This window comes from Oncorhynchus mykiss, chromosome 22 (genome assembly GCF_057628025.1).
Source record: "Oncorhynchus mykiss isolate SJ-2025 chromosome 22, ASM5762802v1, whole genome shotgun sequence".
NCBI classification, from domain to species: domain Eukaryota; kingdom Metazoa; phylum Chordata; class Actinopteri; order Salmoniformes; family Salmonidae; genus Oncorhynchus; species Oncorhynchus mykiss.
This window is the reverse complement of record NC_143043.1, coordinates 37,404,246-37,418,142: the sequence shown is the minus strand read 5'-3', so window position 1 is coordinate 37,418,142 and position 13,897 is coordinate 37,404,246. Positions and strand designations below refer to the sequence as shown.

At 41.5% G+C, this 13,897-nt stretch overlaps 1 protein-coding gene across 1 annotated transcript in view; it reads right to left on the bottom strand.

The window, feature by feature from the left end:
• LOC110501766 (zinc finger protein 385B) overlaps positions 1–13,278 on the bottom strand; it is a 153,576-nt gene extending 140,298 nt beyond the window's left edge. Inside the window, exon 1 of the mRNA XM_021579542.3 lies at positions 13,154–13,278. The gene's annotated coding sequence lies outside the window, so the exon portion shown is untranslated. The remainder of the gene's footprint in view (positions 1–13,153) is intronic.
• Positions 13,279–13,897: the final 619 nt, after the last annotated feature.

The window sequence follows — 13,897 nt, the reverse complement described above, 5'->3', positions numbered from 1 at the left end:
TGAAAAAAAATAGAACTGCTTGGCCATAATGACCATCGTTATATTTGTAGGAAAACGGGGGAAGCTTGCAAGCTGAAGAACACCATCCCAACCGTAAAGCACGGGGGTGGCAGCATCATGTTGTGGGGGTGCTTTGCTTTGCTGCAGGAGGGACTGGTGCACTTCACAAAATAAATGACATCATGAGGTAGAAAATTATGTGGATATATTGAAGCAACATCCCAAGACATCAGTCAGGAAGTTAAAGCTTGTTCGCAAATGGGACTTTCAACTGGACAATGACCCCAAGCAAATGGACAATGACCCCAAGTTGTGGCAAAATGGCTTAAGGACAACAAAGTCAAGGTATTGGAGAGGCCATCACAAAGCCCTGACCGCAATCCTATGGAAAATTTGTGGGCAGAACTAAAAAAGCGTGTGCGAGCAAGGAGGCCTACAAACCTGACCCAGTTACACCAGCTCTGTCAGGAGGAATTGGCCAAAATTCACCCAATTTATTGTGGGAAGTTTGTGGAAGGCCACCTGAAACGTTTGACCTAAGTTAAAGGCAACGCTACCAAATACTAATTGAGTGTATGTAAACTTCTGACCCGCTGGGAATGTGATGAAAGAAATAAAGCTGAAATAAATCATTCTCTCTACTGTTATTCTGACATTACACATTCTTAAAATAAAGTGATGATCCTAACTGACCTAAGACAGGGATTTTTTACTAGGATTAAATGTCAGGAATTGTGAAAAACTGTATAAATTCAAAATACAAAAATAAAAAATGTCTTCCCCTTTTCAAACAGTACATTTATATTTTCCAACGGGGCTATACATTTGAGTAGCCTTGTTTCACTGCCAAAAATAAAATTAAACCATCTAGTGTTCAGAGAAATAACAACACAATATCAACTACAGATAGCCTAGTAAAATAATTAACATCCAACATCCATTAACCGTTACTGTCACGTTCTGACCTTAGAGACATAAAAAATGAACTATTTTTGTTTGGTCAGGGTGTGAGTTGGGGTGGGCATTCTGTTTTGTTCTGTGTGTTGTATTTCTATGTGTTTGGCCTGGTATGGTTTCCAATCAGAGGCAGCTGTCAATCGTTGTCTCTGATTGAGAACCATACTTAGGTAGCCTGTTCCCACCTGTATTTGTGGGTAGTTGTTTCCTGTTTTGTCACCTGATAGGGCTGTTTTTTAATTTTTTTTTAAATGTATGTATTTTTTGGGTTGGTTGGTTGGTCGTTTCACCTTTGTTATTTTGTGTTCAGATTAATAAAGTTAACATTGACACGTATCACGCTGCATTTTCCTCATCAGACGATGCCGAGAATCGTTAGTTACTCTCTCGCGGGAAACCTTCAGTCTTGCGCAGATGAAATATGCGAATTTGAAAAATAAGCCATGGGAGTTTTTTGAGCGAAAATAAAGACGACTTTCAAGTAGTAAGATATGTATAAAAGCAACAGATACCATTAATAAGAAGGGGCTAGAAGTGTCTTATATGGTGAGTTACTGAGTGGCTAGGACAGGCAAGCCGCATACTATTGTGTAGGACTTCATTCTTCCTGCTGCTGCGGATATGGCTGGGACAATGCTGGGGCAAATGGCCCAAAAAATGACACAGACATTGCCTTCATCAACCAACAGGACGCATCAATGAAATGGCAGGAGATGTTTTGAAACAATTACATTTTTGCATACATGCCAGTGAATTACATGCGTTACAGCTGGATGAGTTAACAGACGTGGCGGGCCTGGCACAGCTCCTGGTATTTATCCGTTACATTTATCGGGGGTCAATTAAGGAAGACATCCTCTTCTGTAAACCAGAACAACATGAGAGGGTATTTTCTAAGTACTGGACAGCTTTGACATCAAATGGACTTGGTCAAGATGTGTTGGTATCTGTACTGATGGCGAAAAGCCATGACAGGGAGACCTAGTGGAGTGGTAACGCGCGTGCAAGTATTTGCTCCCGACGCCACTTGGGTACACTGCAGCATCCACTGAGAGGCTCTTGCTGCCAAGGGAATTCCTGACAGCTTGAAAGACGTTTTGGTCACTACAGTGAAAATGGTTAACTTTGTTAAAGCAAGGCCACTGAACTCGTGTATTTTCTGCATTGTGCAACGATATGGGCTGCGACCATGTAACGCTTTTACAACATACAGAAGTGTGCTGGTTATCAAGGGGCAAAGTACTGAAACGACTGAATCGTCTTTTTGAATTGAGAGACGAGCTTAAAGTTTTCTTTACTGACCATCATTTTCACGTGTCTGACCGCTTGCATGATGGGTTTCTCACACGACTGGCCTATCTCAGTGATGTTTTTTCTCTCCTGAATGATCTGAATCTAGGATTACAGGGACTCTCCACAACTATATTCAATGTGCAGGACAAAATTAAGGCTATGATCAAGAAGTCGGAGCTCTTTTCTGTCTGCATTAACAAGGACAACACACAGGTCTTTCCATCTTTGTATGATTTTTGTGTGCAAATTAACTCAAGCTTATGGACAATTTCAAATGTGATATAGCGAAGCACCTGAGTGAGCTGGGTGCGCAATTACGCAGGTACTTTCCCCGAAACAAACAACTGGATTCGTTATCCCTTTCATGTCTTGCCTCCAGTCCACTTACCAATATCTGAACAAGAGAGCCTCATCAAAATTGCAACAAGCGGTTCTGTGAAAACTTTATTTAATCAGAAGCTACTGCCAGATTTCTGGATAGGGCTGCGCTCAGAGTTTCTTGCCTTGTTAAATCGCGCTGTTAAGACACTGATGCCCCTTGCAACCACGTACTGTACCTATGTGATAGTGGATTCTCGGCCCTCACTAGCATGAAAACTAAATACAGGCACAGACTGTGTGTGGAAAATGATTTCAGACTGAGACTCTCTCCAATACAACCCAACATTTCAGAGTTGTGTGCATCCTTTTAAGCACACTCTTCTCATGACCTGTGGGGAGTTATTCACCATTTCTGATGAACAAATAGGGTTTTATATGTAAGATGTCTAAATTAAGAGCAAAATGACTGATTATTATTATATTATTATTTGTGCCCTGGTCCTATAAGAGCTCTTTGTCACTTCCTGCGAGCAGGGTTGTGTCAAAAACTCATTCTTATGTTTAATAAATGTATCGTATAGTGTGTGTGGCAGGCTTACAATGATGGCAAAAAACAACATTTGAGAGTGCGCTGACCCTGGTGCTAGAAAACAAATAATTTAACAGCAGCGCACTTCAGCTAATGGAAGTATTCATGATCCCTGTAATGTTACTCCCAGACAGCAACACGTACCTGAGGCTGAGGGACGGGAAAGGAAGGAGGGCAAGCTAGAGGAAGTAGAACGAGGACTCAACTCTGTGCTAACCTCTGTGGTCCACCTGCCATATGGGACTATTGCTGCATCCCAAATGGCACCATATTCCCTTTATAGTGCACTAATTTTGATCAGGGCCCTCTGCACTATATAGGGAATAGGATGCCATTTGGGACACGGCCTGCAGTATGTTCAACTCTATTTAAAACCCTCTGTGGTACACTTGTCATATATGCTACAATCCATTTAATGTTTCTATTAAAAGGCCTTTTCTATTGACCCGGTTCAAAAGCAGTGCAGATGTCAGGGACTGACCGTGGACATGTTCTATTCGCAGTGGTTGTATAAGTCATCCGTGTGTGTGTGAATGTGAGTGTGTGGCCTACAGACTGCTGCCGACCCTCTCTCAGTTTCTCGTCAGTATCAGGATATGGTTAACGTGGTGTGTTTCCTATTACGTCAGCGGAGTGTGTGTGTGTGTGTCCTGCGTGGCACTGTGGTGTCATTGTTGAAAGGATTAGTGGTGCTGTAATGTTTCCCAGCTGTCACTGAGCCGTTCTCTCTCTCTCGCTCTCTCTCTCTCTCTCAATAGAAATCACTCTACACATAACTTAAATGTTGCTTCCTTGCCGAATTTCACTTATCCCATATTTTTCACAGGTTTGATAGAGTTCAAATCTTCAAACTGATTTTTGCAATGTTTTGCACTTTTTTACCCAATTTGACTCAATCACTTTTTATTTAAATAAATAAGAAAAAAAGGCACTGATTCTACAACAACTAGGTTCATGTTAATTGAAAATAAGACGCTGACACTACAACTAGGTTCATGTTAATTCAAAATAAGACGCTGACACTACAACAACTAGGTTCATGTTAATTCAAAATAAGACGCTGACACTGCAACAACTAGGTTCATGTTAATTCAAAATAAGACGCTGACACTACAACAACTAGGTTCATGTTAATTGAAAATAAGACGCTGACACTACAACAACTAGGTTCATGTTAATTGAAAAGAAGGTGCTGATGCTACAACAACTAAGGTAATATTGAGCGGAAAAGTGATTAAGGACTCAAATGTGAGAGAAAAAGACGACATGAGGCATTCTTTTCCCAGTCAGTGTCAGGCAGCATGTCTACTTTGAATCAAGGTGTGGCAGTACAGTCACAACTGTCTGTGGGCAATTTTAATTGAGGTGAAAAGTGATTAAGTACCTTCTGAAATTCAAAAATCAAATGTAAAAAAAATACAACCGCATCATTGTCAGTGGTAACTAAGATTCAACAGATCATCTCACTGAAACTCTGATGTCAAGAATTCCCTGAATAATTAAAACACATATATATTTAACCAGGACCTGCATGAGTAAGCTAAAAGACTAAAAGATTCACTCAACTCAGAAACCACAAGAAAAGCTGTTTTTCCCTGTAAACCACATTGACAGTTTGTAGGTTGAGGAATAGTATGCCAGTCTCTCGTCTAGAACCATAGAGATAGTAAAAGGGCCAGAAAAAGATATCAGAGGAAAAGGTGCTAAAGTTAATCACATAACACAAAGGTTCAACTGAGGTTATAGCCCACTGGGCACAAACATCAGTTTAATGTCTAGTTTTGATGTACATTTTGACCGGGAGACCCATGAGGCGGCGCACAATTGGTCCAGCATTACCTGAGTTAGGGGAGGGTTTGGCTGGCCAGGATGCCTTTGTCCCATCTCGCTCTAGCGACTCCTGTGGCGGGCCGGGTGCATGCAAGCTGTCTCTGGTCATCAGTTGTACAGTGTTTCCTCCGACACATTGGTGTGGCTGGCTTTCAGGTTAAGCAAGCCATGTGTCAAGAAGCAGTGCGGCTTGGCAGGGTTGTGTTTCGGAGGACGCATGGCTCTTGACCTTTGCATACTAAAACTCCTGTGATAAACAAATACATGTAAAACTGAAAATGTATCAGCTGTTGCATTTTGAAGTTAGAAACACTCCTGATTGGATCAGTATCCAGCTCTTGCTGTGTGTGTAGTTAACAGGCTTTTTCTTAACCTGTGGTTTAATGAAAGTTCTGGTACTGAGCTGCTGCTTGGCCTGCCTAGAGTGCCAGGTGGATGGGATTTGCACTTTTGCAATATTCTATTGGTTTCATTGCTCCAGGCAATATCAATCAAACACCAGCTTAAGTATTTGAAATGTGAAATTATTCCAAGCAGTGGACTTACAGATCAGTGTCTGGCAGGGACCACACTTTGGCTCCACATTACAGCCTTAGGAACAAGAGGATGTTACAGACTGCGTCTGTTCAGTCAGTGGCTACAGTAGCAATGTAGCACCCACTCAGAGAGAGAAAGCAGACTGGGCACGGGTCTATTTTTCAAAATACAGCTTATTTTAACTTCTCATCCAGGATACAGTGCATTCGTGAGGTATTCAGACCCCTTGACTTTTCCCCACATTTATTTACGTCACAGCCTTATTCTAAAATGGATTAAGTACAGTGGGGCAAAAAGTATTTAGTCAGCCGCCAATTGTGCAAGTTCTCCCACTTAAAAAGATGAGAGGCCTGTAATTTTAATCATAGGTACACTTCAACTATGACAGACAAAATGAGAAAAATCCAGAAAATCACATTGTAGGATTTTTAATGAATTTATTTGCAAAATATGGTGGAAAATAAGTATTTGGTCAATAACAAAAGTTTATCTCAATACGTTGTTATATACCCTTTGTTGGCAATGACAGAGGTCAAACGTTTTCTGTAAGTCTTCACAAGGTTTTCACACACTGTTGCTGGTATTTTGGCCCATTCCTCCATGCAGATCTCCTCTAGAGCAGTGATGTTTTGGGGCTGTTGCTGGGCAACATGGACTTTCAACTCCCTACAAAGATTTTCTATGGTGTTGAGATCTGGAGACTGGCTAGGCCACTCCAGGACCTTGAGGACGGTGTGTTTGGGATCATTGTCATGCTGAAAGACCCAGCCATGTTTCATCTTCAATGCCCTTGCTGATGGAAGGAGGTTTTCACTCAAAATCTCACGATACATGGCCCCATTCATTCTTTCCTTTACACGGATCAGTCGTCCTGGTCCCTTTGCAGACAAACAGCCCCAAAGCATGATGTTTCCACCCCCATGCTTCACAGTAGGTATGGTGTTCTTTGGATGCAACTCAGAATTCTTTGTCCTCCAAACACAACGTTTTTACCAAAAAGTTATATTTTGGTTTCATCTGACCATATGACATTCTCCCAATCTTCTTCTGGATCATCCAAATGCTGTCTAGCAAACTTCAGACGGGCCTAGACATGTACTGGCTTAAGCAGGGGGACACATCTGGCACTGCAGGATTTGAGTCCCTGGCGGCGTAGTGTGTTACTGATGGTAGGCTTTGTTACTTTGGTCCCAGCTCTCTGCAGGTCATTCACTAGGTCCCCCCGTGTGGTTCTGGGATTTTTGCTCACCGTTCTTGTGATCATTTTGACCCCATGGGGTGAGATCTTGCGTGGAGCCCCAGATTATCAGTGGTCTTGTATGTCTTCCATTTCCTAATAATTGCTCCCACAGTTGATTTCTTCAAACCAAGCTGCTTACCTATTGCAGATTCAGTCTTCCCAGCCTGGTGCAGGTCTACAATTTTGTTTCTGGTGTCCTTTGACAGCTCTTTGGTCTTGGCCATAATGGAGTTTGGAGTGTGACTGTTTGAGGTTGTGGACAGGTGTCTTTTATACTGATAACAAGTTCAAACAGGTGCCATTAATACAGGTAACGAGTGGAGGACAGAGGAGCCTCTTAAAGAAGAAGTTACAGGTCTGTGAGAGCCAAAAATCTTGCTTGTTTGTAGGTGACCAAATACTTATTTTCCACCATAATTTGCAAATAATTTCATTAAAAATACTACAATGTGATTTTCTGGATTTTTTTTCTAATTTTGTCTGTCATAGTTGAAGTGTACCTATGATGAAAATTACAGTCCTCTCATCTTTTTAAGTGGGAGAACTTGCACAATTGGTGGCTGACTAAATACTTTTTTGCGCCACTGTAACTAAAATTCTGCATCAATCTACACACAATAGTCAATAATGACAAAGTGAAAAAAGGTTTTAGAAATTTTAGCAAATTTATAAAACACAAAAAATGGAAATACCTTATTTACATAAGTATTCAGAACCTTCGCTATGAGACTCGAAATTGAGCTCAGGTGCTACTTGTTTCCATTGATCATCCTTGAGATGTTTCTACTTGATTGGAGTCCACTTGTGGTAAATTAAATTTATTGGACATGATTTGGAAAGGCACCCACCTGTCTATATAAGGTCCCACAGTTGACAGTGCATGTCAGAGCAAAAACCAAGCCATGAGGTCGAAGGAACTGTCCGTAGAGCTCTGAGACAGAATTGTGTCGAAGCACTGATCTGGGAAAGGGTACCAAAACATTTCTGCAGCATTGAAGGTCCCCAAGAACACAATGGCCTCCATCGTTCTTAAATGGAAGAAGTGTGGGACCACCAAGACTCTTCCTAGAGCTGGCCACCCGGCCAAACTGAGCAATCAGGGGAGAAGGGCCTTGGTCAGGGAGGTGACCAAGAACCCGATGGTCACTTTGACAGAGCACCAGAGTTCCTCTGTGGAGATGGGAGAACCTTCCAGAAGGACTGGACAACCATCTCTGCAGCACTCCACCAATCAGGTCTTTATGATAGAGTGGCCAGATAGACAGTAAAAAGGCACATGACAGCCCACTTGGAGTTTGCCAAAGGGCACTTAAAGGGCTCTCAGAACCATGAGAAACAAGATTCTCTGGTCTGATGAAACCAAGATTGAACTCTTTAGACTGAATGCCAAGTGTCACATCTGGATGAAACCTGGCACCATGCCTACAGTGAAGCATGGTGGTGGAAGCATCATGCTGCGGCAATGTTTTTCAGCGGCAGGGACTATGAGACTAGTCAGGAGAAAGATGAATGGAGCAAAGTACAGATAGATTCTTGATGAAAACCTGCTCCAGAGCTCTCAGGACCTCCGACTGGGCCGAAGGTTCACCTTCCAACAGGACAACGACCCGAAGCACACAGCCAAGACAATGCAGGAGTGGCTTCTGGACAAGTCTATGAATGTCCTTGAGTGGCCCAGCCAGAGCCCAGACTTGAACCGTATCGAACATCTCTGGAGAGACCTGAAAATATCTGTGCAGCGGCACTCCCAATCCAACCTGACAGAGCTTGAGAGGATCTGCAGAGAAAAATGTGAGAAACTCCCCAAATACAGGTGTGCCAAGCTTGTAGCGTCATACCCAAGAAGACTCGAGGCTGTAATCGCTGCCATGTGCTTCAACAAAGTACTGATTAAGGCTCTGAATACTTATGTCAATGTGATATTTCAGTTTTTTATTTTTAATAAATGTGCCAACATTTCAAAAACCTGATTTTGCTTTGTCATTATGGGGTATTGTGTGTAGATTGATGAGGGAAAAAAAACATACAGGCTGTAACGTAACAAAATGTGGAAAATGTGAAGGGGTCTGAATGCTTTCCGAATGCACTGTATGTCCTGTTAGTGGTTCTGGCATGTCTCAGTCGATGCTTGTTATGTTACGGCCTTGCCTCCTAGACCCGTATTCACAATGAGTCTCAGAGTAGGGGGTGCTAATCTAGGATCAGTTTAGTCTTTTAAATCATAATGAATAAGAGTGGGGACCTGATTCTATACTGTACATCGACACTCCTACTCTGAGACAGGCCCTCATCTTTTCTGCTACCTGCTGGGCTGTTTTTACTATGTGTTCATTCTACTGGTAGCGTGACCATATTTGAGGTATTGCATATCGTTCCATAATAGTGTCAAGAAACTCGTGACACATAAATTAGACGTCATGTACTGAAGCGCAAAGTTACATCCCCTGACGATCTGTATTGCCTTTGCAATGAGTACACATCTTAATGTTTTAGATTAGAAGCTGTGGAATATGAACTTTAAATTCCTGACAAGAAGAAAATGTCCAAATTAGCATATATCCTGCCAGTCCGTGGCGGTGTACTAGCTGTGCCATGGCAGTGTACTAGCTGTGCCATGCTGGGTCAGGGGTTAGCATTAGCATTTTGATAAAGAGACAAACAAACAACAGAGAAATAAGACATGCATAAAGAGAGCTTAGTTAGGGGATGTCATGCCAGTGAACCACACGGTATTGTGGCCAATGAGACAACCTGACAAGACCAGAGGCAGGGGAGCAATTAAAAGGCCACTTGAAAGAAAGAACCATAGGGTGAAATAAGCTGTTTAAATCAGAGATGAAATGGAAGTAGTAACTAAAACAAACATGAAAATAAAAAGTAATGTGTAATTCTGTGTGGTTCAGTTAATAAGAGCAAGGTCCTAGAAACGCCAAGGTTATGGGTTCATTTCCCTCTGGGGTCACATATAAAAAATATATGCACTCGTGGTACTGTAAGTTGCTTTGGATAAAAGCATCAGCTAAATGGCATATCAAAGTATGTAGCACAGATTTCACACATCAAATCTCTATTGGATGTTCTCAGGCAGACAGTGTTCCTTTTCACTCTCTGTTTCTCCTGAAATAGGACCTAACGCCCTAGTCCTGTCAGGAACGACACTGTATGATTCATTACCCCTTTAGAAAGAAAGAAGGCGACTACTTCTTTCTTTCTCTTCTTTTCCTCTACCTTCCAGCCTTGTCCTTCCCTCCATCCTGCCATACTGAACAAAAATATAAATGCAACAATTTTACAGATTTTAACTGTGTTACAGTTTATATGAGGAAATCAGTCAATTGAAGTCACATAATTATGCCCTAATCTATGGAGTTCACATGACTGGGAATACAGATATGCATCTGTCAGTTACAGATATCTTAAAATAAATGGGCCTTCCCTCCATCTTTCTCTCCATCCCTCCATCCTAGGCTATATCCCAATTGGCTCCCTATTCACTACATAGGTATATATTAAATAGGGAATGGGGTGCCATTTCGGATGCAGACAGTCTCCTAGTTATCATTTGTTAAACCCTGTGGAGACGTGCTGTAGAGGTGTGGTGGCAATGTATTAGTTTCTGCCCCATTCCTGACCACTTTACAAGAGGCAGCCCCTGGGCTCAGCTTCACCAGGAGTAAAAATAGGCCTAAATATGAAATGTGAATACATTTGCTGCATTCACAGATAGAAAGAAAAAAGAGAGCGAGAGAGATAGAGAGAGAGTTGTGTGTGTAAACATATTTTATATTCAAACCAACCAACAATTCATTCCTCTTCGTTAACAGTTTGTATAATGATGTAACCTTGACCAGAAAACATCTTACAGTTAGCTCATGGAAGTAATGTACCAAATGCATTGAAAAGTTGATTACAGTCAGCATCACTCATACATATCATACCTAGAAAGTGGGTGTGAAACAGTGGTGTTGTGCTCCTAGACAAGGCTCATCACATCATTGTCAACAGTGTCAATCACATTGCTTCCAATACACTGAGAATGATTACAACCACAGCTACAGGAGAGAACAGGTGGAGGGCTGAGGAGGATATACAGAGCTGTGTCCCATAAGGCTCTCGTAAAAAGTAGTGCACTATATAGGGCAGGCCTGGGCAATTCCAGTCCTCGGGCCCTAACTGGTGTCACACTTTTTCCCCAGCCCCAGCTAACACACCTGACTCCAACAATCAACTATTCATGATCTTCAGTTAAACATGCAGTTAGTTTAAATCAGGTGTGTTTGTTAGGGATGGGGGAAAAGTGTTACCCCCGAGGACTGGAATTGCCCAGGCCTGATATAGGGAATAGGGTTCCATTTGGGATCCAGACTGTTTTTCAGTATCCTATAGATCACCTTCACACTGAGATGGAGGCTCTATAAATCATACCAGACAGAATGGGACTAATTACAGTCTGCACCCTATTCCCTATATAGTGCACTAAAAGAAAACGCTAAAAAAGCATTTGAAAGATTTAAAATATCATTTTCACCCAAGTCTGCCAGTCAAAGCCATCTCATCTCACTGCACAGCAGCAGCAGTCAAACAACAGGGACAGGGATAGGGACAGGGATCACATATGTCTATCCTATCCTAAGAGTTAACACAGTAGCAAAGTGTGCAGAAATAATAGCTGTTGACTTTATTATAGATGGCGATTAAAGCCCCAATCCTGAGTTTGTGTTTCATCCCAACGACAGCCCCGCACCACTTGATTAGGAATTGAGGAATTGTGCTGGGGATAATAGGAGTTATAGATAAAAGGAGTGTCAGTCCATGAGATTGGCATGATAGTTTGCAACTGAATAAAGCCCGTCCATTTTGTTACAATGAATAGAACCATTCCCTCTCTCTGTCCCCCCCCACACACAGGCACACACACACACACCTTTCATTGCCCCACCCACTCAATAAAATCTCTCTGTACTCCATTGGTGTCGTCAATAAGCAACCATGACAAAACAATGTGTTCCTCCTCAACCTGCCTGCCAAGAGTGATGGTTGGTAGCTGGGCAGGCAGGTGGCAGAACAACACGCTCAGAACATGCCAGGTCACCAGGCCACAGATAGATCAGGCCCTAATCAGTCTGTCAATGCAAAATACACACCACACACACAGGCATGCACGAGCACACATAAAAACACACACACATATACACGCACCCACAGATACTGCATAAAACGTATTGAAAAAATGGTTGTGACTTGGTATGTTATTTTGGTATTTTATTAGGATCCCCATTAGCTGTTGCAAAAGAAGAAGCTACTCTTCCTGGGGTCCACACAAAACATGAAACATGACATAATACAGAACATGAATAGACAAGAACAGCTCAAGGACAGAACTAAATCACTTTTTTTCCCATTCTATCCTGCAATAAATCGTGTATAGAAAATTATCTGTCAATGTCAAACAAGGTTAAAAAAAAAAAGTGAATACAGCTATTGGTGATTGCTGCAGTCTCATCCACTTATTCTAACATTTTCAAACAGCATTCTGGGCACTGTAGGCAAAACAGTTCTTCCATTGAAACACAACATATAGCCTAACAGACAACAAAACACATGACCTTACGTCGGAAAAATGGATTAGTATTAAGGAATGCAGCCCATTGATTGACAGCATTATCACTAGGCTACACAAAGCGAAACCGTTAGCCTATCAGTCTTCGCAGACAGTCTTCTATCTCACGCATTGCCTACAATCAAGGTGGACTGACCTGCGCCAAACGATCACTGTAGCTGTAGAACCTAAAACCTAATAATTAGATGGAGAGATATATTTTTATTTGATTTCCTTCTTTTTTGGAATAAATGCATGTCCTATTTAGCCACCAAGGAAATTATATACTTGACACGAAGCCATCGATGTATTTCCTAACAGGTGGCAGATGTGCAAGAGCCGAGACAAATGTAAGAAATAACCTCTACTGATGTATTAATAACACGTGCATTACAGGTCCGCAGAATATAAACTATGCACTACGATGCTCAGTTGACATAACTTGGTCGCATATCACAGAGCTGACAAGCGCACTTTCAAAATCTAATGACAAAGAATAAAGAAACGATTTTATTGCAATCTAAAACTTCCAGATAAGTAAAAGTTAAGAAAATAGCTTCCAAAACTAGACTAATCTCAGCGTAAATTAAAGGAAAATGCCCCTTGTATATTATTTTAGTGAAAAGTGAAGAAATAAAATGGACTGGCTGCAGTATTAGTGGAAATAGAAATATGAAACTTCCCATTGACTCCATCTATTTACCTTGCACATTTTCGCTGTAAAATTCAAGGAAATCCGATCGAATGCATTTCATAATCAATCATGTCTTGCAGTTTATTGACTTACCTGTGGTTAGGCTTGGAAGTCAGGAAAGTAAAACGGTCTCCGTTCTGTTCTTTCAGCTTGCCGGCCGGTTATTCCAAATGCCTTCTCCACTGACTAGCGCTCCAAATATTTGACAGCGAGGAGCTGAGTAGTATTCTGCCAGCAGCACAAACAACGACGTTACTTTCATATGGTAATAAGGAAACTTTCAAAATAAAAGCCTGCATTTCAAAACATTGCAATATGGATACTCATTCAAATGATATTGAATTTGACTCTATGGCCACTTTTATTATGCCAACAAGAAAATACAATAACAAATTTATGAAAACAAATAAAAATGTAAAAAAAATACCAATAATGAACCAACACAAGGTATGCACTGGTATGTTGTGAATATTGGGCTATAGAGATAACTTTTGTACTTGTATCAGCTAAAGTGGGGTGGAAAATACTCAGTAGGGTCTCCACTAACCAAATATGTTTAGTTTTGGAGGGGCACTGTATCGTACATACCCAGCAGCACTTAGTTCTCCACCCCTTCCATAGCCTCCAATGCAATACACTGTAATATACTGTACATGGGATGCTAATTGGCTGGCAGAGAGAAAAATGTTCTACCTGTCTCAGTGGGGGTGGGAAATACTCAGTATGGTCTCTACTAACCAAATATGGTTAGTTTTGGAGGGGGACGGTGTTATAGATATGTATTTAGTCTTGCATTTTATATTAATTCCAAAACAATACATCCATGTACTGTTGTTG